This window comes from Papio anubis, chromosome 3 (assembly GCF_008728515.1).
Source record: "Papio anubis isolate 15944 chromosome 3, Panubis1.0, whole genome shotgun sequence".
Taxonomy (NCBI): domain Eukaryota; kingdom Metazoa; phylum Chordata; class Mammalia; order Primates; family Cercopithecidae; genus Papio; species Papio anubis.
In genome coordinates this window covers 107,994,232-108,012,906 of record NC_044978.1, presented here as the reverse complement: position 1 = coordinate 108,012,906, position 18,675 = coordinate 107,994,232, and the positions used below count along the sequence as shown (strand labels likewise).

Sequence of the window (18,675 nt, the reverse complement as noted above, 5' to 3'; positions counted from 1 at the left end):
CAAAATGAATAAATTCTGGCTCAGTCACAAGGTTAAAAAATGAAAGAAATTTTCTTCTCATTATAATGTAAGTTTTGGTTGAGGTAAGATAGATATAGTATATATGAATGTTATGTGTCCAGTTAGAACACATCACATTATAGGCTAAATTTTATCACTACTCACTTCAAAAACCTTGAATGGCTTCTGATTTTATTTAGAGCCAGATTAAATCAATGGTATTTAGCATATGCTTTAAAGCATTACAGACTCTTTGTGTGGTTAATTTTTGTAAAGAAAAATAAATAAATTTAAGCTTTTTAATAAATGGTCAAAGTATAAAATATTGAGCTCAATAGTTAAAACAATTTCAGCTCCATTACAAAAAAAAAGTTTAGATATGAAAATGGTATGTTCCTTTGCTTTATATTGGCTTTTTGAAGAAGTCTGGTAGAGACTTTTATTAGTCAATATTCCAACTACAATTATGAAGAGAATGAGAAAGATTAACCTTTAGAGGGAAAGACAGTAACTCTAATTAAAACATTATCCTCGCTACAGGCAAGATATGTTTTATAATAAAACAACTCACACAATAAGTACACTTTTAATGTGTACTTATTTAATGTGTACTTACACTGCAGAGTAAGGTCATGTTTGCCTAATATGAGGGTGGTAGCTGCTATGGTTAAGAAAATGTATTTTTCTCCACAACCAAAACCTATGATCACCTGTTCACACGTAACCTAGCAAGCCTAGAAGAATAAATGTTGGAGATGCAGAATTTCTCAGCAAATTGAGATTCATGGCTAGTTTTATATCCTCCTATGTAAATATGTTAAAATGGGAAAAGTCGCAAGCATATGCATGGCTTTAAAAATTATAATTTCCAATATGAGTCATGTGTATTTTTTCTGGGCATATTTGATTCAGTCATAATGTTAATACATTTCTTTATTCTCTTATTATAAGAATAAATACTGTATTTGTATAATCAGTAGAAAAAAAATCAGTGAAATATTTATAATGGCTTTGACATTGCAGAAAGTAATCTGCAGTTGGCTGAGTAATCTTGCTAATCTTGATCACTCCTGCTTGCCTTTTTTGTGTGTTGATTTGTTGTTGTTTGTTGTGTTTTGTCCATTTCTTTTTTTTTTTTTTTTTTTTTATAGGAAACTTTGAAAAACTGTGGTATTTTATATGGAAAAAAGGCTGACAGACACACACACAAACACAAAAGAAACACTTAAAGAAAAAATATTGTAAATCACAAGCCAATGTAATCATACAGGTGCCAAATAATATGTATTTACGTAACACCCAAAGTTCCATGTTTACCTTCACTAATCAGAATCCTTTATCTGTGAAGCAACCATATCTTTAGCTTTGTGATTATCATTTTTTCTTTATGGCCATTGCTCTTATACAGCTCTATAAAAAAATAGAGCATCTTTTTTTTTATAAAATAAATCAATGTATTATCTCACTGTTTCTTTGTGTGTTGTATCTTTGCTTACTATTGAGTTTTCATGTTTCACCCTTTTTGCTGCCATATCTATAGTTGATTTAAATTATTGTGTGGTTTGCATATTAATATGCCACAATTATTTGTCCATCCTCTTTGGCTGATAGATACTTGGATTGCATATAGTCTTTTAAAATCAATGAAAACTGTTACTATGAGCATTTTTGTACATGTCAGATGTGAACAGGTATAAACATTTCTGTAGGGTGCTTAAGCAGGAGTAAAATTGTTGAGTCGGAATGACACATCTATTCTTTTTTTTTTTTTCCCCTCAGGGGAAAGCGCGAATGCAGTCCCCCACTACCACAAATTATGCAGTTGAGTTTCCCACATTTGGGGAAATCCCAGGGGTCAGCACATCCGGAGTGCAATGGATAAGCCTCGCCCTGGGAAAACCACCTTCGTGATCATGGTATCTCCCCTGCCAGGTAAGTATTACGCATCTATTCTTATTTCCTAATTAATGCCTATAAGTTTTCCAGTTTATTTTTTCAGTTCCAACTATCAATATATGAGAGGTTTTTGCCTCAGGATACTTCCCAACTTATGTCAGACATAAATTGTAATAGCATGTCATGATTTAACTTATGTTTCCTTGATATATATTTCAAAACTGATAAACTAAATTTATCTAAAAATTAATCCCTTATAATATAGACAAGTCATTTAATGAATGAGAATATGGTCAGAAGAGCAAAATATGTCTGTTCTAGGTCTACCCTAGATAAATTAGGTCTATCCTAATTTATCATAGGAAATTAGAGATAATAAAACTGTAGGTAAGTCAAGGGGAGCTTAAATCACAGAAAGATGTCAGAAATTGGTGATTCGCAGGAGATCACCTGGAAGTCACAGTGAATTTCAGCAATCTTATCAGAAGCTGCCACCACAGAGATTTTTCAGCAACTTTCTTGGAAGCTTCAGTAAATCTCAGCAACTGAATTGTGCATTGTTACCAATTTTAGCAGTCTCCTGTGCCAGTGCTGTTGATTGAAAACACCAAAAATCCAAAAATCTTGACTCTGCTCAAATTCACCTGTAACTTCATTCACAGAATAAGGTTTCTTCTTCACTTTGTTTTCTTTCAATGTCATTGAGAGATCTTGGAATGATTCTTAATGCAAACCACATGGAGAAAGGTATTCAGAGGGAGTTTCCAGTTTCTCACCTATAATACATGCAACTGTATAGCAGTGATGCTATGCAATTTTCTGGTCAATGCAGAGTTTTTATATGTTCTTTCACCTATGCATAAACCTCTGAACAACAATAATAATAAAACAACCAATACTTTCATTGAATACAGTAAACATATATCTTGTATAATAGGAAACATACCCATGCATTCTTCTAAAAGACAGAATATATGTCTCATAAATTATTGCATTCATTTCCAATTGATTATGAATACTTTTCATTTGGAAGAACATAATGATTGCTATATTGATATTAAGGAAAATAAATTTGAACAGCTGATCAAGATGGTAACTGCCAGATCTTTCCAATATACAAGCATATTTCTCCTTTTGTGATTAAGTAATTTATATTTTCAGAGATAATTTTCGACGCCATTAATATTCTAATTCCCAAAAAGCGTCGTTCAATAATTTTAGCACACATTGATATTCCTCACATGAACCATTTGTTGTAGGGAAGGTTTCAAACAGTGATTTTGCAATTACATTATTATTGTCTTACTAATTACCTAGTGTTATCCTATAAAGAAGGATTGTTATTACTTCTCTTTTCACTTTTCTAATTTCACTAAAGAATTTTTTAAAAATTCATTGTTTTATAGTCAATTATGATCACCATTTTTTTGATTACAGGTCAAATTTGACCACTGAAATCCCATTTATTCATAATAGTTTTATCACTTTGAAACGACGCTAGTAGTCCCAAGATACTTCTAAAAACAGTATTTCCCACCTGGTACTTCCCCTCTATCAGAACTTGAAAAGAAATTATTTTTCTTCAAAGAAGACTTGCATCCCATTAGTGGGCATGAACAAGGGTAATTTAAATATACATTCTGATTACTCAGTGAGCAGTTTGTAATGAGATTAGCTATATATGCTCTTCCTATTAAGTAACATAATCACATGCACACATACATAACGCTTTATACTATTATTTGTGCTTCAAATTTAATACTACAATTTTTCCTGGCCTGTTTTATTCAATCATTATATCTCTTACCGTGAGAATCATACTTCTTAAAATATCAATATATTTGTTCATATGTATTTTCATATAATATTTTACAAAACAACTTTAAATTGCATTATCAGTATTACTGGTAACAAAAAATATGAGTAGCATTTAATATTTTTTATTATTTTGATATGTTGTATAGGTGAGTCATTTTGTGTTTTTTGTGTTCAATTTAACAGATTTTTTTCTACTTGCTTTAATTATATTGTTTTTATATATAAACTTTTACTTATTCAAAATATAAAATATTGAAAAACATATTTCCAGAGAATTTTACTCCCCTCTATATTTTCTCCAAGCTAGTTTATTGCAGTCTCTATTCCCGTTGCAATTTACTTTTGCAAATATAAGTATGTGTGTACATGCAAGTCTGCTCTTACACACACACCCATATATTAAAAAGAAAATGTTCTTATTTGTATAATTTTATTAAGATAATGATAAGAAAACCATCTTATTAAGATATCACAACCAATATTGTGATATTATTAATATTCCTTGAAGTGGAATAAATTAGTCGATAATAAATGTGATATATGTATATATGAGTGTGTGTATATAAAAATTATATAAATGTGTACATGTTTATTAGATCCTGCCAAAGCCCCTTTCCATAGGGATATCATTTGATTCTCCTATTATAAATATAAGGATGGAACTGTTTTCTCAAAGCTTGTTAACAGAGTCATTGGTCTATTTCTCAAATATTTTTCAATTTTTTTTATTTAAATGCTCAACATTAATCTTTCATAAGATATATTCGTATTTACTTACAATATTGATTCACTGGATAATAGGAGGACATTTCAGAGTTGTTTTAGATGGAATCTACACATTAGAAAGCATCTGAGCTTTGAGATTCTAGAAATTCTAATCATAAAATAAAGGAAGATTGGTAATTTAAAGGTTTGTGTACCTTCATTCTAGGCCAACATTTTGAAATGCACTTTAAATAAAAGAACCACAATTTTTAATTAGAAATTTCCTAGGAATCTGGAAAGCTAAAGGTCTTCCATACCTGAATGATTCTAACCAGTTCTGGATAATCAATCTAATATTGCATCCAAGGACATTCAATTGCATTATGATTCATGAAGAAGCTACAAAAAGAAATCGCTTTCACTGAATTTAACTTATATAAATAGTAAAGCATTGCAGGTCAGGATGTAAAATGTCATGTCAATGTAATATCTATGATTTAATCTTCTGTACAAAAGAAAATGCCACTGAGTTTCCATCTAACATTTATTTTGAAAAAAAAATATTTGGTACATTCGGAGGGTTGGTCTGTTCAATATATTTTAAAAGCTGTTGCATAAATGCTTTTTATTAAGGTGAAGTACATAATAAACATGTTTTATTTAGAAAAATAACATAATATTAAGAAGTATTTATCTATAAGTTAGGTTAACCTCCATACCCGCACAATTTCAAGTAGAGTGAGTGTGTGTGTGCGTGTGTGTGTATTAAAAGTTTTCAGATGCAGTGATCTTGCTTATATCATCAACAGACATCCCATGGTTCTTTATAAACGTGATAGAAGTCTAATATCAAATTCAGGAAAGAAATGCATATGTACAAGCTCAGACTTTTTAAGAAATAATATCCAATATTTGTAAAGTTAAGTATATTAAATTATTATAATCCTTTTTGTTATATTTGCTTTTTCCAATGGATAGTCTCATAATGGCTAAACTTTTAAAATATGCGAGAAAGTACTATTTGGTTTGGACTAGGAAAATTAAGTGGAATAACAAGGATTACACAAAAATATTTTTAACAAAAAAACTGTAACATGGTTACAGAATAAAGTGATTAAAACAAACTCAATATAATGTTTTGTTAAGAATTTAGGCAAATATCATTTCACGTAACAGCGAAAAATGTTTTATATTACCTGTAAAATGTAAATATGATTTCTCAGTTGTGTAAGTACAGTTTATTTGTGTCTGTTAGTTTTCTAGGTGATGTTTAGGACAAGCACTGTAGGCCTTGCTTGCCTCTTCTGAATCTCAATAAATTCACTTTTATTTATCTGGAACTTATAGCTAGATCTTTGAAAGCCAAGCATTTGTAGTCAATAACAAATATCCTATAAAGATTACATGCAAGGAACTGGAAAATCTACAGTGAAAAAGCTTAAAAGTTTATGTCGAATACAGAAGTCTATCACACAAAACTTAAATAGACCCTGAAATCAGAATTGAGTAAAGAGAGACAGAAAATCTGCTTTGAATCAAAGAATAAAACTCACTAAGTTTTGCTTTAGCATGTGAATTACCTTTAAACAGTCTTGCCACACACACACGCATGCACACATATATAGACATACATACATTAGTTGTGTAATGTGCACATGTACATTATATACACATATTATATATTCATATTACTTTTATAAGAGACATAGTAGTCATGTCTAATCAAGCATCAAATTTAAGAAACTACCTGTACACTCCATGTGCTTCTATCATCACAAAATAAAACTGTCACTTATTGGCTAACTGCAAAGTTAAGTTGGTAAAATTGTCACTTTACCATCTAAGATTTAATACAGACATTGATTACTGGATAAAACAACTAGTGCTTCTTCTATGTTGTCCTTTAACCATTAGTCAATCCAGCTTTATTAGATGTGGAGTAAATCTTCATGCTGTCAGTGTTCAAATATGAGAAGCAGAATGGCAATCCAAGCAGCAAAAAAATAGGTAGTCTGAAATATTACCTAGAAAACTAGATATGACATAAGTAAGAGTCAGTAAAGGGAACAGAAATCAGTATTGTATTGCATTATTAAATGGAGTGAAAGCCACAGTGAGACAGTCACCAAAATGAGGGAAAATTGGTGTAATTATTTCCACAAAGTTTGTGGGGAAATTGACTTTCCACAATGGCACAGATAGTTATCAGTAGAGTAAATCTAGTGTTGGGATATGTAAAGTAACTTATTTTAATTTTGTCTTGTTTTATTTCTCATTCAATATTTTGGACATTTAGGTTGTTAATATAATCACTTCTTTATATTAAATATGATGCAAGCTATCTATATGCATATTTATACCTATATAATACAGAGAGGTATGCACAAACACACATACGCAGTTATAAAATCACTATTGCATCTACAACCACATGGCATTTTCTTTCTTTCAGATTTATCATACCAGAATTTTTTGAATTGTTTAGCAGAAACATTATAATGGACAGAAATTTTATAATGCAATTTTCATCTTAAAATCTCTATATGAGAATATACTGTGAGTGAGTGGTTGAAATGTATAGCTAGATCTTTGAAAGCCAAATATTTATTTGGAACTTGGAACTAGATCTTTGAAGACCAATTATTCATAGCCAATAGCAAATATCTTATTGAGATCATGTATGTGTGTGTACATGTTTTAAATACACATAGTACTAATAGAAGTGTGGCAATGTAGAGAACTGCATAGGATGTTTATCCAGCCTATTTAAATTATGGAGGAAAATATATTAATACTATGCTTTTATAAGTTAAATATAAAGATGCATATAAGATACATTTGTCAATGTTGATGGCATCTAACATCAAAATTCTTACTCTGTATTTCAAGATTTATTCTCCTTCATTCCTATAAATAACTCTCAACTCCTATGACCCACAGCATTCTGCCACCTTCCACTGTTAGACAAAATTTCAGGATATAAGCAAGAATAAAAAGAAATAGTGAATTATTTACTCAAAAAGAGACTGAGAACTGTATTTTTTATACTTTTATGCCTCATAAAAGACCATGAGATCACTGCATTTAAAATCAAGGAATATTAGTTGAATGACTCCAATGCAAACTAGGTATATACCAAGTATCAATTTACAATAATTACTGATTTTTAACTCACTGTGAAAGGTATTGGAAACATCGTTTAAAATCAGGCTAATGGTGCCAAGAGTAACTTTAACTTTGCGTTAACCATCTTTAAAATAGTCTGCTTTTTTCTGTCCCAATATATACCATAAATATTGTCTAAAATTTTTGCTCTAAAAACACAATTACAATTAATTAGTATCTCTCATTCAATATTTGAATGAATAGAAAAAAATATATATTAAATACAAAGTAAAGTTTTAAGGTAAAATTAATTCATATTTTGGCAATATGAACTCATCATGCTCTGCCTTCCAAAGTGTTTATAGTGTATCATTGGCTAATGTGTGCTTAGACTAGCACTTATTGATCCACCCACAGTTGGTAACACTCCACTCTCTGTTTATGGCTAATTACCTCATCTACTGTCTTTAAAATGGCATGGTAAGTTAGAGTAACGGCCTCAAACACTATTATATCATTGATTTAAACGACCCTAGACAGACAATTAATACAGTTCTCCACAGGTCAAAATCTACAGCTCATAATGAAGCATAGAAATCTATAACTCTACCCAAGGACACCTCTCAGGAGTTCAAATCTGTTCTCTTGGGCAGCTAAAAAGGTCTCATAATCTTTTATTGCACTACTTTTAATATCTGCACTGAAGCACAAAAGGCTTCTTGCTTCTATGCATTTGATTCTCATGCTGTCCAATCATATATGGCTTCACTGTAATTTATACTGTGGAACATACATCCATGTCATTTATATATACTAAAGTGAATGTATTAATGAATACTGTTTTAGTGCACTTCTTTATAAACATTTAAATTTTTAGGAAGTAGTAATATATTCAATTATAACATATAAAAATAAAGGATAATTTACTTAAAGAGAAGACATAAACAAAATATTGTCAAATTTAAATGTAGGAATTTCATCTTACAAAAATGTCTTCAGCTTAGCACTAATTATTCAGGATAAAATGTTAATAAAACACATTTACTTTTTATCACAATTCCTGATAATATGGTGAACAGGAGTTTTAAAGAATAAAATTTGATAGAAATGGTTATTCTTAAATTATTCACCATCATGCATTACAGAAATATTTCCACAACTTTTGTCTCATAATTTTCACTATGAGAGAAGAATTTTACCCTGACCCATTTATGTTGGATGTGTTTAATAGTCAGTTTATACAGTATAACAAATAACTATAATTTCTGTGTTTGGATGTACATAAGAATAGCTAAATTGCTTCTTGCAAGCAAATTATTCAGTGGCCACAGAGAAGACTTGAGGCAGAAAATGAGAGATATGTACAATACATTGTAACTGAGTTAAGGTGCTGTCAGTTTAAAAGTGTATCCAGCCAGTTGTCATAGAAAAACAAAAAACAAAAAACAAAAAACAGAGGATGTCAAGAGGTGTCTGAACCACTGAACCACCCCCTACAAACAAAAATAAGACTGCAATTTGCACTAAACACAATAAATCACACAGTTCTTTTGTAAGAAATGCTGTTCTCTTGTAAGAAAAACACTACCCTTGCAGGAAAGGTAAAAGTTCTGACTACATTCACCACTAGAGGAATTTGTCACAAGGTTATCACTTCTCCCATATTTATTTTAAATTCTCTTTTCTTGTGTCTAAGTGACTAGATTTTTCTCTCAAAACATTAGATCCTTGAGTCATTTTACTCTTGTAAGGTCAGAGTTCATAAAATTGGCCTTTCATAATTACTACTGGACATGAAAGCACCAAGAGACATCTTATGAAATCCCTTGTCTTTCACTTATGTGTTCCTTTTTCTATTTAGTAACAGCAAACCAGTCTCCTATTCTTTATGAAGATCAGTGTCCCCTACTACTATGGTAAATCCTTTCTTAGTCTGATTCACTAGCATAAGACGATACTGAAGATCAGGGTTAGTCAAAACCTCAGATCAAATAAAATATTTACTATTCCACTTGATAGGCATACTACTGCCTCCTCCTGTCTTGAGATTCAGGGCTTCGAGCCTTGAACACAAGGTTGATGGGATAGGGAACACAGTCTTCACCGATGAGCTGCTGACAAGTGCTGGTGAAAAGGTGTAATGTTATTTTTTGGCCTTGGTTTGCAGACTCACTTATTCCACTTATTCGTCACCACAAATCAGCAATTGGTTCTCTGCATTTCCCACTCCTTGATTGACAAAGCCTCAGTCTCACATTACCTTGTCCCTCAGTTAGCAATTTACTTGAGATTGTATTAGGCAAACCTCTAATGTTTCCAATCTCATATCACTTGTATGTATCTTCCACTGTAAGGCAGATTTGTGGTTTTGTGTTGATGAAGGATCCCCTTTCAATAAATAAGACGAAGTTTACGTAGCCTGGAATAGACTCCTTATGACAATATTATTCATTATGGTTACTTCTAATTACTTCATAGGCACTGGAAATTTAGACTGAAATCACACCCAGGAGCTGTTGTAGAGCTTTTCTATATTCTGCTCTCCCCTCAGAACTGGCCACATTCTAGGTCATCTGATTAACAGAGGAATGCCAAGTTTACGAGAGTGGTGTATTCCATCTTCAGAATGCAAAACAGTCTATTGAATACTGTGTCTATTTTTAATTTGGAGAGTTGGAAACTGCAACAACTCCTTCTTAATTTTAGAGACTATGTCTACCATGCTCTCAGTCAATGGGCTACTAAACAGTTTATCTGTAGAGCATAACCAAAATCTTTGTGGGGTTCATTTCACATTTTCAGCATGCACATGGCTTACTAGGGTAAGCAGGGCACCTGCTACTTCCTCCTCATGTGGTTCATTTAGCATAATGTGATTAATAAAAGTGTACCATAATGATGTCCATGAAATATCAAGAATATCAAGATCCTTTAGACCTATAATTTAACCAAAAAAAGTGCAATCCAAAGCTTTGGGAAAATAGAGTAAATATGCATTGCTGTATTTCATACATAAAATATTTTGATTGTCTTTAATGACAGATATGGAGAAAAATGCATTTCCATGATATATAGCCACATAATAAATCCCATAATCTCTTTTGATTAGGTCCATGACGATACTACACCTTACATAATGGATGGCATTGGAAATGATTAATTTCATAGTAGTTATCCATTATCCCCCGAGACCCATCTGCTTATTTTGAAAACCACAATGGTGAATATCATGGAGAGCACCATCACATAATCTTTTTTATGCTAGTGCTAATCTCTGCAAGTACATTTGGGTACAATATTAATATTATATTCTATCTTAGTGTGTGTGTGCGTTGGGGTGGGAATGTTATATGTGGTTCTTCCTACCATATACCATTTAGTGATAGCAGCTAAATATCATTTCTAATTATGCATTATAAGACAATGAAGTAAACCGAGAGTGGGTCCACAGACCATTGTAACCACTTTAGATGGACATGGGCCATATTTCCATATATCTCTTGAACTCCATAAATTCATATCTAGATGGAACATCATTATGGTATTTTGTGGGTCCCCTGGTGCCATTTTGACCTCAAAACTTACCTAATACTAGTAGCCTTGAAAGGTAAAGTTATTCATTTGCTTCTACTCTTTTGGTTACTAGCAATAGGTCCTTTAGGAAAGTATTGGAAAAATCCCTGTCTTAGATATTTACTATAGCATTTTGGGGGTTTACTCAAAGAACATATTTTCTTTATTTGACTTAGATTTAAAAACTAGTTAGGGATTGTGATAGTAGCAGTTGGTGCCTGTCTCAGTTTTTCAATTCTCTCTCAGCTCTCAGTTTTTCAATTCTCCATAAAGGAGTAGAGAACTAGTAGAAGTATCTTGCATCTAGGAAGACCATGGTCTTTTAGCATTACTACCGATCCCTGTAGGTCAAGGCACCCAAGGTGCCACTCCAGCCTTGTTGCTTATTAAGGTTATTACACTCTTCTTATTTTGTCAGTTAATTGGAACCCTAAGGTTTCCCAAATTTCTGAATCCTTATTAATTCCAATGAAATTAGGGAGAATATGTCCAAGGTGACATCTCTTACTGTTAACTTTGGTTTACAAAAGTAACCACCACTGAGCTTTTCAAACTTGCTGGTGCTCCCCACCTGTGCATTCTTTTCATACAAATAATGTTTATTCTTATTTATTACTTTTCTTTTGTTGAAGGGTGTCTTCTGGATCCTCTTGAGGAACATATTTAGGTGGTAAATTTTGTGATCTCCCTTAGAAGTGTGATCCAGAGCTACCTGATCCGTACCCCATCGACTATAACAATTCTTATTTCCAAACTTCATGTAGCTATGGCTGGAGCATTTCAAAAGAGGCCAGAGCATCTTTCTCAAGATGTTATATATAAAATATGGGTAAACACTCTCATTTCAGTAAACTATCCCCTACCAAGTTCTATAGTTTTCTCTCCCTGGATTAACCCATTCAAAATCCACTCCAACATAATGTGAGGCATATACTGGCTTTGCCTGGAAACTTTGCAGGGCTTTCACTTGAAGGGTAGCTGATTTCTTCTTCCTCTATTGAGGGTAAAGAAGTTGTTTCTGCTTTTTTTAAAAGGCTAAAGAAAATTTGTATCTTCAAGATTCTCAGGCTCTTCCACTTAATTATCACTGGAGATTCTAAAGTCCTCAGTTTTCCACCTTTCCCTATCCAGGAGTTTGTTAAGGAGAGGGCCTGAGATTACATATTCTGTCCCGTTTGTATCTTTTTGATACCTTTAGGATTACATCATGGCTTGATTTCCAGGAGAGTCTTCCTTCCGCTTACAGTAGGTTAGGTCTTTTTAAATACTCCCACTGAAGTATTTTTGCTTTGACAATATGCTTTGACTTTGTACTGGCTAATTTGACATGATTTTTTTAAATCACTGACTGCAGAGTGACTCTGTCCCTGTGTGCAACTGGAGTTTAATTGTCCTGAGGCCACTATCGTTTTGTGTTGATGAAGGATCCCCTTCTGGAGGGAGTTTTAGAATTGTCTGAGGCGTGAAAGAAGGGTGCAATAATTCACAAGCTTCTATTTCCCATTGGAATGTCAACTCCCTTACATTTCCAGATTAGCCCCTTTCTCAATAATCTGTGCACAACTGGTTGTCTCAGCATTTTCACTAAAAATATGGTCCCGGGGTATATAAGGCAAAGTAATGTGTATATATAGCATTATCTATACCAAATATTAAACTTTAGCTATTATTTAAAATATTCATATTATTATAATAATGATACTTAAATACAAAATAACAAATGAACAACATGATATTTCCTAGCATGAGGAGAGGCATAAAAAATCAACAAAGAAGATGAATATTGAGGTTTATCTTTTTATTCTGAAATATTGAGGCTTATCTTCTTAATTTGGCAATCAAATCACTCGTTGTGATGATATACTATGGAAAAAACTCACATTCAACTAATTTTTTCCCAACAATTTGTTCTTAAGTATCTTCTTTACCTAGTACAACATACCTCAAAGGCTGTTTATATTTTGCAACTATCCTATTGAAACTTATATGATAATTGTTATTTGTCAGTCACTTCTCTCCTAAACTTTTTCCTGTAATAGTGCTGAAACAATGTTTTTTTTAAACTTTCCATTTTTTTCCTTCTCAGTGTTCACAGATGTAATATTTGACTAGGAAAGGAAAGAGGTTTAATTGACCTCTTTCCATTATAAATAAAGTTCAGCATGGCTAGGTAGGCCTCAGGAAACTTACAATCATGGTGGAAGGGGCAGAAAATACATCCTTCTTCCCATAGAGACAGCAAGGAGAAGCGCTGAGCAAAGGGGGAAAAGCCCCCTATAAAACCATCAGATCTCATTAGAACTCACCAACTATCACAAGAATAGCAGCATGGGGGTAACTGCCCCCATGATTAAATTACTTCCTGCCGGATCCCTCCCGTGACACATGGGGACTGTGGGAACTACAATTCAAGATGGGATTTGTGTGGAGACACAGTCAAACCATACACTTGGCAAGTTTTGTTTGCAGTAAGTCCTACTGTATGTGACTTTACCAAATATTCCCTACACTTTATTTTTCCTCATGGAAATGGATTACATATTCACAGTCTATTTCAGGAAAATAGACTATCTTAACTTAAATATACCCTTGAATTACATGTCTGTATTTTTCTTTGACTGAACTTGCTAACTTTTCAAACACTTAGTTATCCATAAATTTTTAAATTGATAGGTGATATTGAAGCATGCTACACTTGCACATTGCAATTCAGACCAAGTCCATCGATAGATATACTTTATTTTAATAGTTAATTAAGCATGAACCAATTTGAACAAATTATACACAAATTTGTCCACGTAATTCTATACTGGTACTACAAAAAAAATGAGAAGAGGGAAAATATATTATTTAATGTGGGCCTAATATATGTAGGCATTTCTATTTATATGAAACCCTTTATCTAATTCACATATTAATCACTTGATATTACAAGTGCTGTTCTTATATTCATGAAGACAATATGGTGTTAACAATCTAAATAGCTTTCCCAGGAGCATACATTTAATGGTTGGCAAATCTGCAATTGAAAACTTAAAATTACATTTTCTTAAGTTCAAAAACTGCTTTTTTCCCGAGACAGTAATGTACATAGACACTAAACTGACCATCTATTGATACATGCCAAGCTATAACACCTTCCACTGGAGCAAATATGTACATTTCATAATATTCAATTAAATTTACAATTAGTAAAACTAGTACTAATCACATTTAACATCTACATGCTATGAAAGGTTTTTTTGCTGTTGCTAGTATTCCTCTAGAAGTATTTGAGACTAACACAAAATTACAGAGATTCTTTAAAAAGTGAAATCTCTGTAAGTAATTTTCAGGGAAGGGGAGGATAAAATGTGCTTAGAGAGAGACAGGCACACAAACACTTAAACCTGTAAGCACACATATCTGCAGAATATTTCTGATATGTGTGGTAGAATAACATTTTGTGATGAAAATTAAAGATTTCATTTCTTCTCTCCACTTTTTCATGTGCTATTGTCATTTCATCTAAATCTTTTGTGTCACAGCAAAAACATGAGAAAACGTTTTGCATTTGGAAGCCAAATCTTTAAGCTTATGACTCAATGATTTTCAGGTGGAAAATGCTAAGCCCTGAAGTACTCAAGACCATAAATTTGAAAGCCTGGATGAAAAAAGAATGTTATTTTTCTGCCTTAGAGAATAATAAGTATTCACTAGTTTGGAAGGAAGAGGAAAAGTGATTCTTGAGAAAAGTTTATACATTTTTCTTATGGTGAAGCTGATGACATACCTCCTGATGCATTTAGGGACTAGAGGGTAACAAAGGCCTTGCAGCTGAGGACAGCGCACAGCAACCCTGAGCAAGGATTGGTTGTTCCCTCCATTTACAGTGACATGATCATGATGGAAATCCCAATACAAAAGTGGAAAAATAAAATGGCTATGCTTTGACTGGTTAAAATTAGGTTAGCTGCTAGTGATGTCTAACTCCAAATAATAGTAGCTTCATCAAGATGAAAGATTACTCCTCTCTCATCTAAACAGCAGCCAAAATGAATTTGCCCAGGGCTTTGTGAGTCTCTGATGCATGGTGTCAGAATTTTAGGCTCCCTTTGTCTTGTTGTTCTACTATACAAAGCCATGGGCCTGGAGTCTTCAGACACTCTAAAGTAGCAAATCAAGGTCTTGTAATTATGTATGCTTTAGAATTATAGAGAAGTATAAAAGCCAGGAGAAGTGGGTGTTTTCTATAAAAATGAAAGCCTTCTCAATTTCTAGTCACACCACTTTTTCTTACATCCATTTGGCGGAATTAAATCACCTGACTATAAAAGAGGCACACACACAAATCTCATCTGCTCTGTATAGCCATGTTTCAAGGTTACATTATTATACAAGTATGACAGGGATATTGTGACACAGCTTGTGGTTTCTGCCACCAGAAAGAATTCTCAGGGATGTAATTGTTCATCACCCAGAGAATTAGTGATTTAATTTTTAAAAAAATTATGTTGTTACAAAAAAGTCGTATTTCATGCATAAAAAATTTTATAACCAGATATTTGTATCCACAACACATTTCTGGATTAACATTAGAAAATTACATTATTAAAATAATTTGGTGTCACATCTCCATCAAGAACAGATGAGGAACTATACTTTTTAAGTTTCATTTATCACTATTTATTTCTCATGACCATCTGGATATTCCTTTGAGACAATTCATTTTAAACATCCTATAATTACATTTTAATTGGCAATTTCTTAGAATAATTAGGAAAAAAAATTACCTTAATAAAACCCATATGTTTTTAACATGAGCACAGTTCAGACGTTTAGAGGGTAACAAACAATTTTTTAAGAATAAGAGGTTTTTGTGGCAATAAAATTGTGTCTTTTTGATAGTGGCAAATGGTTTAGGTATAAAAGATTTGGATATTAAAGTGGATTTTCTAAATGTTAAGCACAATTTAAATTTGCATCCAATCACCATCTACTTTTGAGGTGAAATGTATAAATGTGTGTACATTACAGCTAACAGTTAATACATTAAAATAGACAGATTAAATTAATTTATAAATGCTTAGGAAGTCATGATATAGCCAAATTAAACGTATACAAATATAGATTGCAAAATAAGCATACTAGCACCTCTTTCTAAACAAAATGTTCTCTCATCTATTATTTATTTTTTTGTTCCAGTTAATCACATTAGCTCCCACTTGCCTATCATAATAGATACATTTTGTTTAGAACTTGCCATGATAATTTTTCAAGAGGCTTAAATGCTAATTTAGTCTAGGCAGTTAACTATCCCATATTTAAAGGTAAGACAGAAACAGGGATGAATATTTTGATCAGTCTGGTAATAATTCAATCACAATGTGCCCCAAATTGCAAAAATCCCAGAAAACTATTTTCTTAGAACAATTATTAATATTACTCAACTTAACTCTTTTAAAGATGAATGCCAGAGCATGAAGTTGAAACCAACCAGCCAGCATTAGTTTGTGACACCTCTATTTTTCAATTTACTTTGCTTACTCATGAAAACTATAACAGAGTATCTGAGTGTTATTGTAGACAGCCTTTTAAAAAAATTCAAAGTAGTATAATGCGATATGTAATTCAAATGTACTCTGTCTTTTGAAATTTGTAAGAATTTGTTTTATACTACTTCCCTATGGCCTGGAAGTTGCACCCCACTATCAATTGTTCTGGAAATCATATGAGAATTACACACCATGACTTGTGATTTTCCACATCCTCTTTATCTAGTGATATCTGCTCCTCTTTAATGGTTTAGTTTCTCAGGTATCTTTTAGTCCTGCACATCACACCACATATTGTAATTATGTTGACTCAGGTAAACAGTAAATATATATATATTTTTTCAATGGTATACACATACACACATACATCCTGAGCACACACAAATAAAAACATATCAAAAGTATTTCCTTTAGTCACAAATCGCTGAAGATTTTGGAAGATGGTAGTGTTTCTAAACGACAAAAATGTTACAAAAGAATTAAATATGTCATCTTAATTAATAAAATGTCCTTTTATAATTGACAGTCTGCCAATTCCCTAGTTTCTTTCTAGTTTTTACTTTGAAGACCTAGGTTCTTAAAAAGAGTAAACAAAACAAAAACCTTGAAAGACACACACAAGAATTCAACTTCATTATGTGAGTCAATTTAGTTCACTGAAACCCTTGCCGTGAAACTCAGTTGTAGACTTCCCTTGCCTTTCCAAAAAGTCAATATATTTAGCAAATTAATTGCAAAATAATTTTGAACCTACTTTTATTAAAAATTATTGTACCATCAGGAAGCACTGGTGGTTCACTGGTAGAATTCTTACCTCCCAAAAATATTGTACCATTTGCAAGAATATCAGTACAGGATAGAATACAGAATAAAAGTATATTCTACCACTATGTCATTTTCCGATTGAAACATAAGAAGAAGCTGTATTCTTTTTTATTTTATTTTTTAATTTTTAAATTTTTAATTAATTAATTAATTTATTATTATTATTATACTTTAAGTTCTAGGGTACATGGGCATAACGTGCAGGATTGTCACATATGTATACTTTTGCCATGTTGGTGTGCTGCACCCATCAACATGTCAGTACCCATCAACTCGTACTTTACATCAGGTGTAACTCCTAATGCAATCCCTCCCCCCTCCCCACTCCCCATAATAGGCCCCGCTGTGTGATGTTCCCATTCCCGAGTCCAAGTGATCTTATTGTTCCATTCCTACCTATGAGTGAGAACTTGTCGATTGTTTGGTTTTCTCTTCTTGCGATAGTTTGCTGAGAATGATGGTTTCTAGCTGCATCTATGTCCCTACAAAGGGACACAAACTCATCCTTTTATGGCTGCATAGTATTCCATGGTGTATATGTGCCACATTTTTCTTAATCAGTCTATCACTGATGGATATTGAGTTCATTTCAAGTCTTTGCTGTTGTGAATAGTGCATAATGAACATACGTTATTTTTATGTGTCTTTATAGCAGCATGATTTATAATCGCTGGGTATATCCCCAGTAATGGGATGGCTGGGTCATATGGTACTTCTAGTTCTAGATCCTTGAGGAATCACCATACTGTTTTTCCATAATGGTTGAACTAGTTTACAATCCCATCAACAGTATAAAAAGTGTTCCTTTATTTCTGCACATCCTCTCAGCACCTGTTGTTTCCTGACTTTTCAATGATTGCATTCAACTGGTGTGAGATGGTATCTCATTGTGGTTTTGATTTGCATTTCTCTGATGGCCAGTGATGATGAGCATTTTTTCATGTGTGTGTTGGCTGTATACATGTCTTCTTTTTTGAAAATGTCTGCTATTCTTTGCCCACTTTATGATGGAGTTGTTTCGTTTTTTCTTATGTAAACTTGTTTGAGTTCTTTGTAAGGTTCTGGATAGTAGCCTTTGTCAGATGAGTAGATTGCAAAATTTTCTCCCATTCCTGTGGGTTGCCTGTTCACTCTGATGGTAGTTTCTTTTGCTGTGCAGGCTCTTTGGATTTGTTAGATCCCATTTACATCCCGAGATTTTGGCTTTTTGGATTGCGTT

General features: G+C 32.6%; 1 non-coding gene across 1 annotated transcript; it reads right to left on the bottom strand.

The window, feature by feature from the left end:
* Positions 1–1,776: 1,776 nt before the first annotated feature.
* Positions 1,777–1,940, bottom strand: LOC116274278. The gene has a single exon (XR_004182911.1). It is a non-coding gene; the product is annotated as a U1 spliceosomal RNA (small nuclear RNA).
* Positions 1,941–18,675: the final 16,735 nt, after the last annotated feature.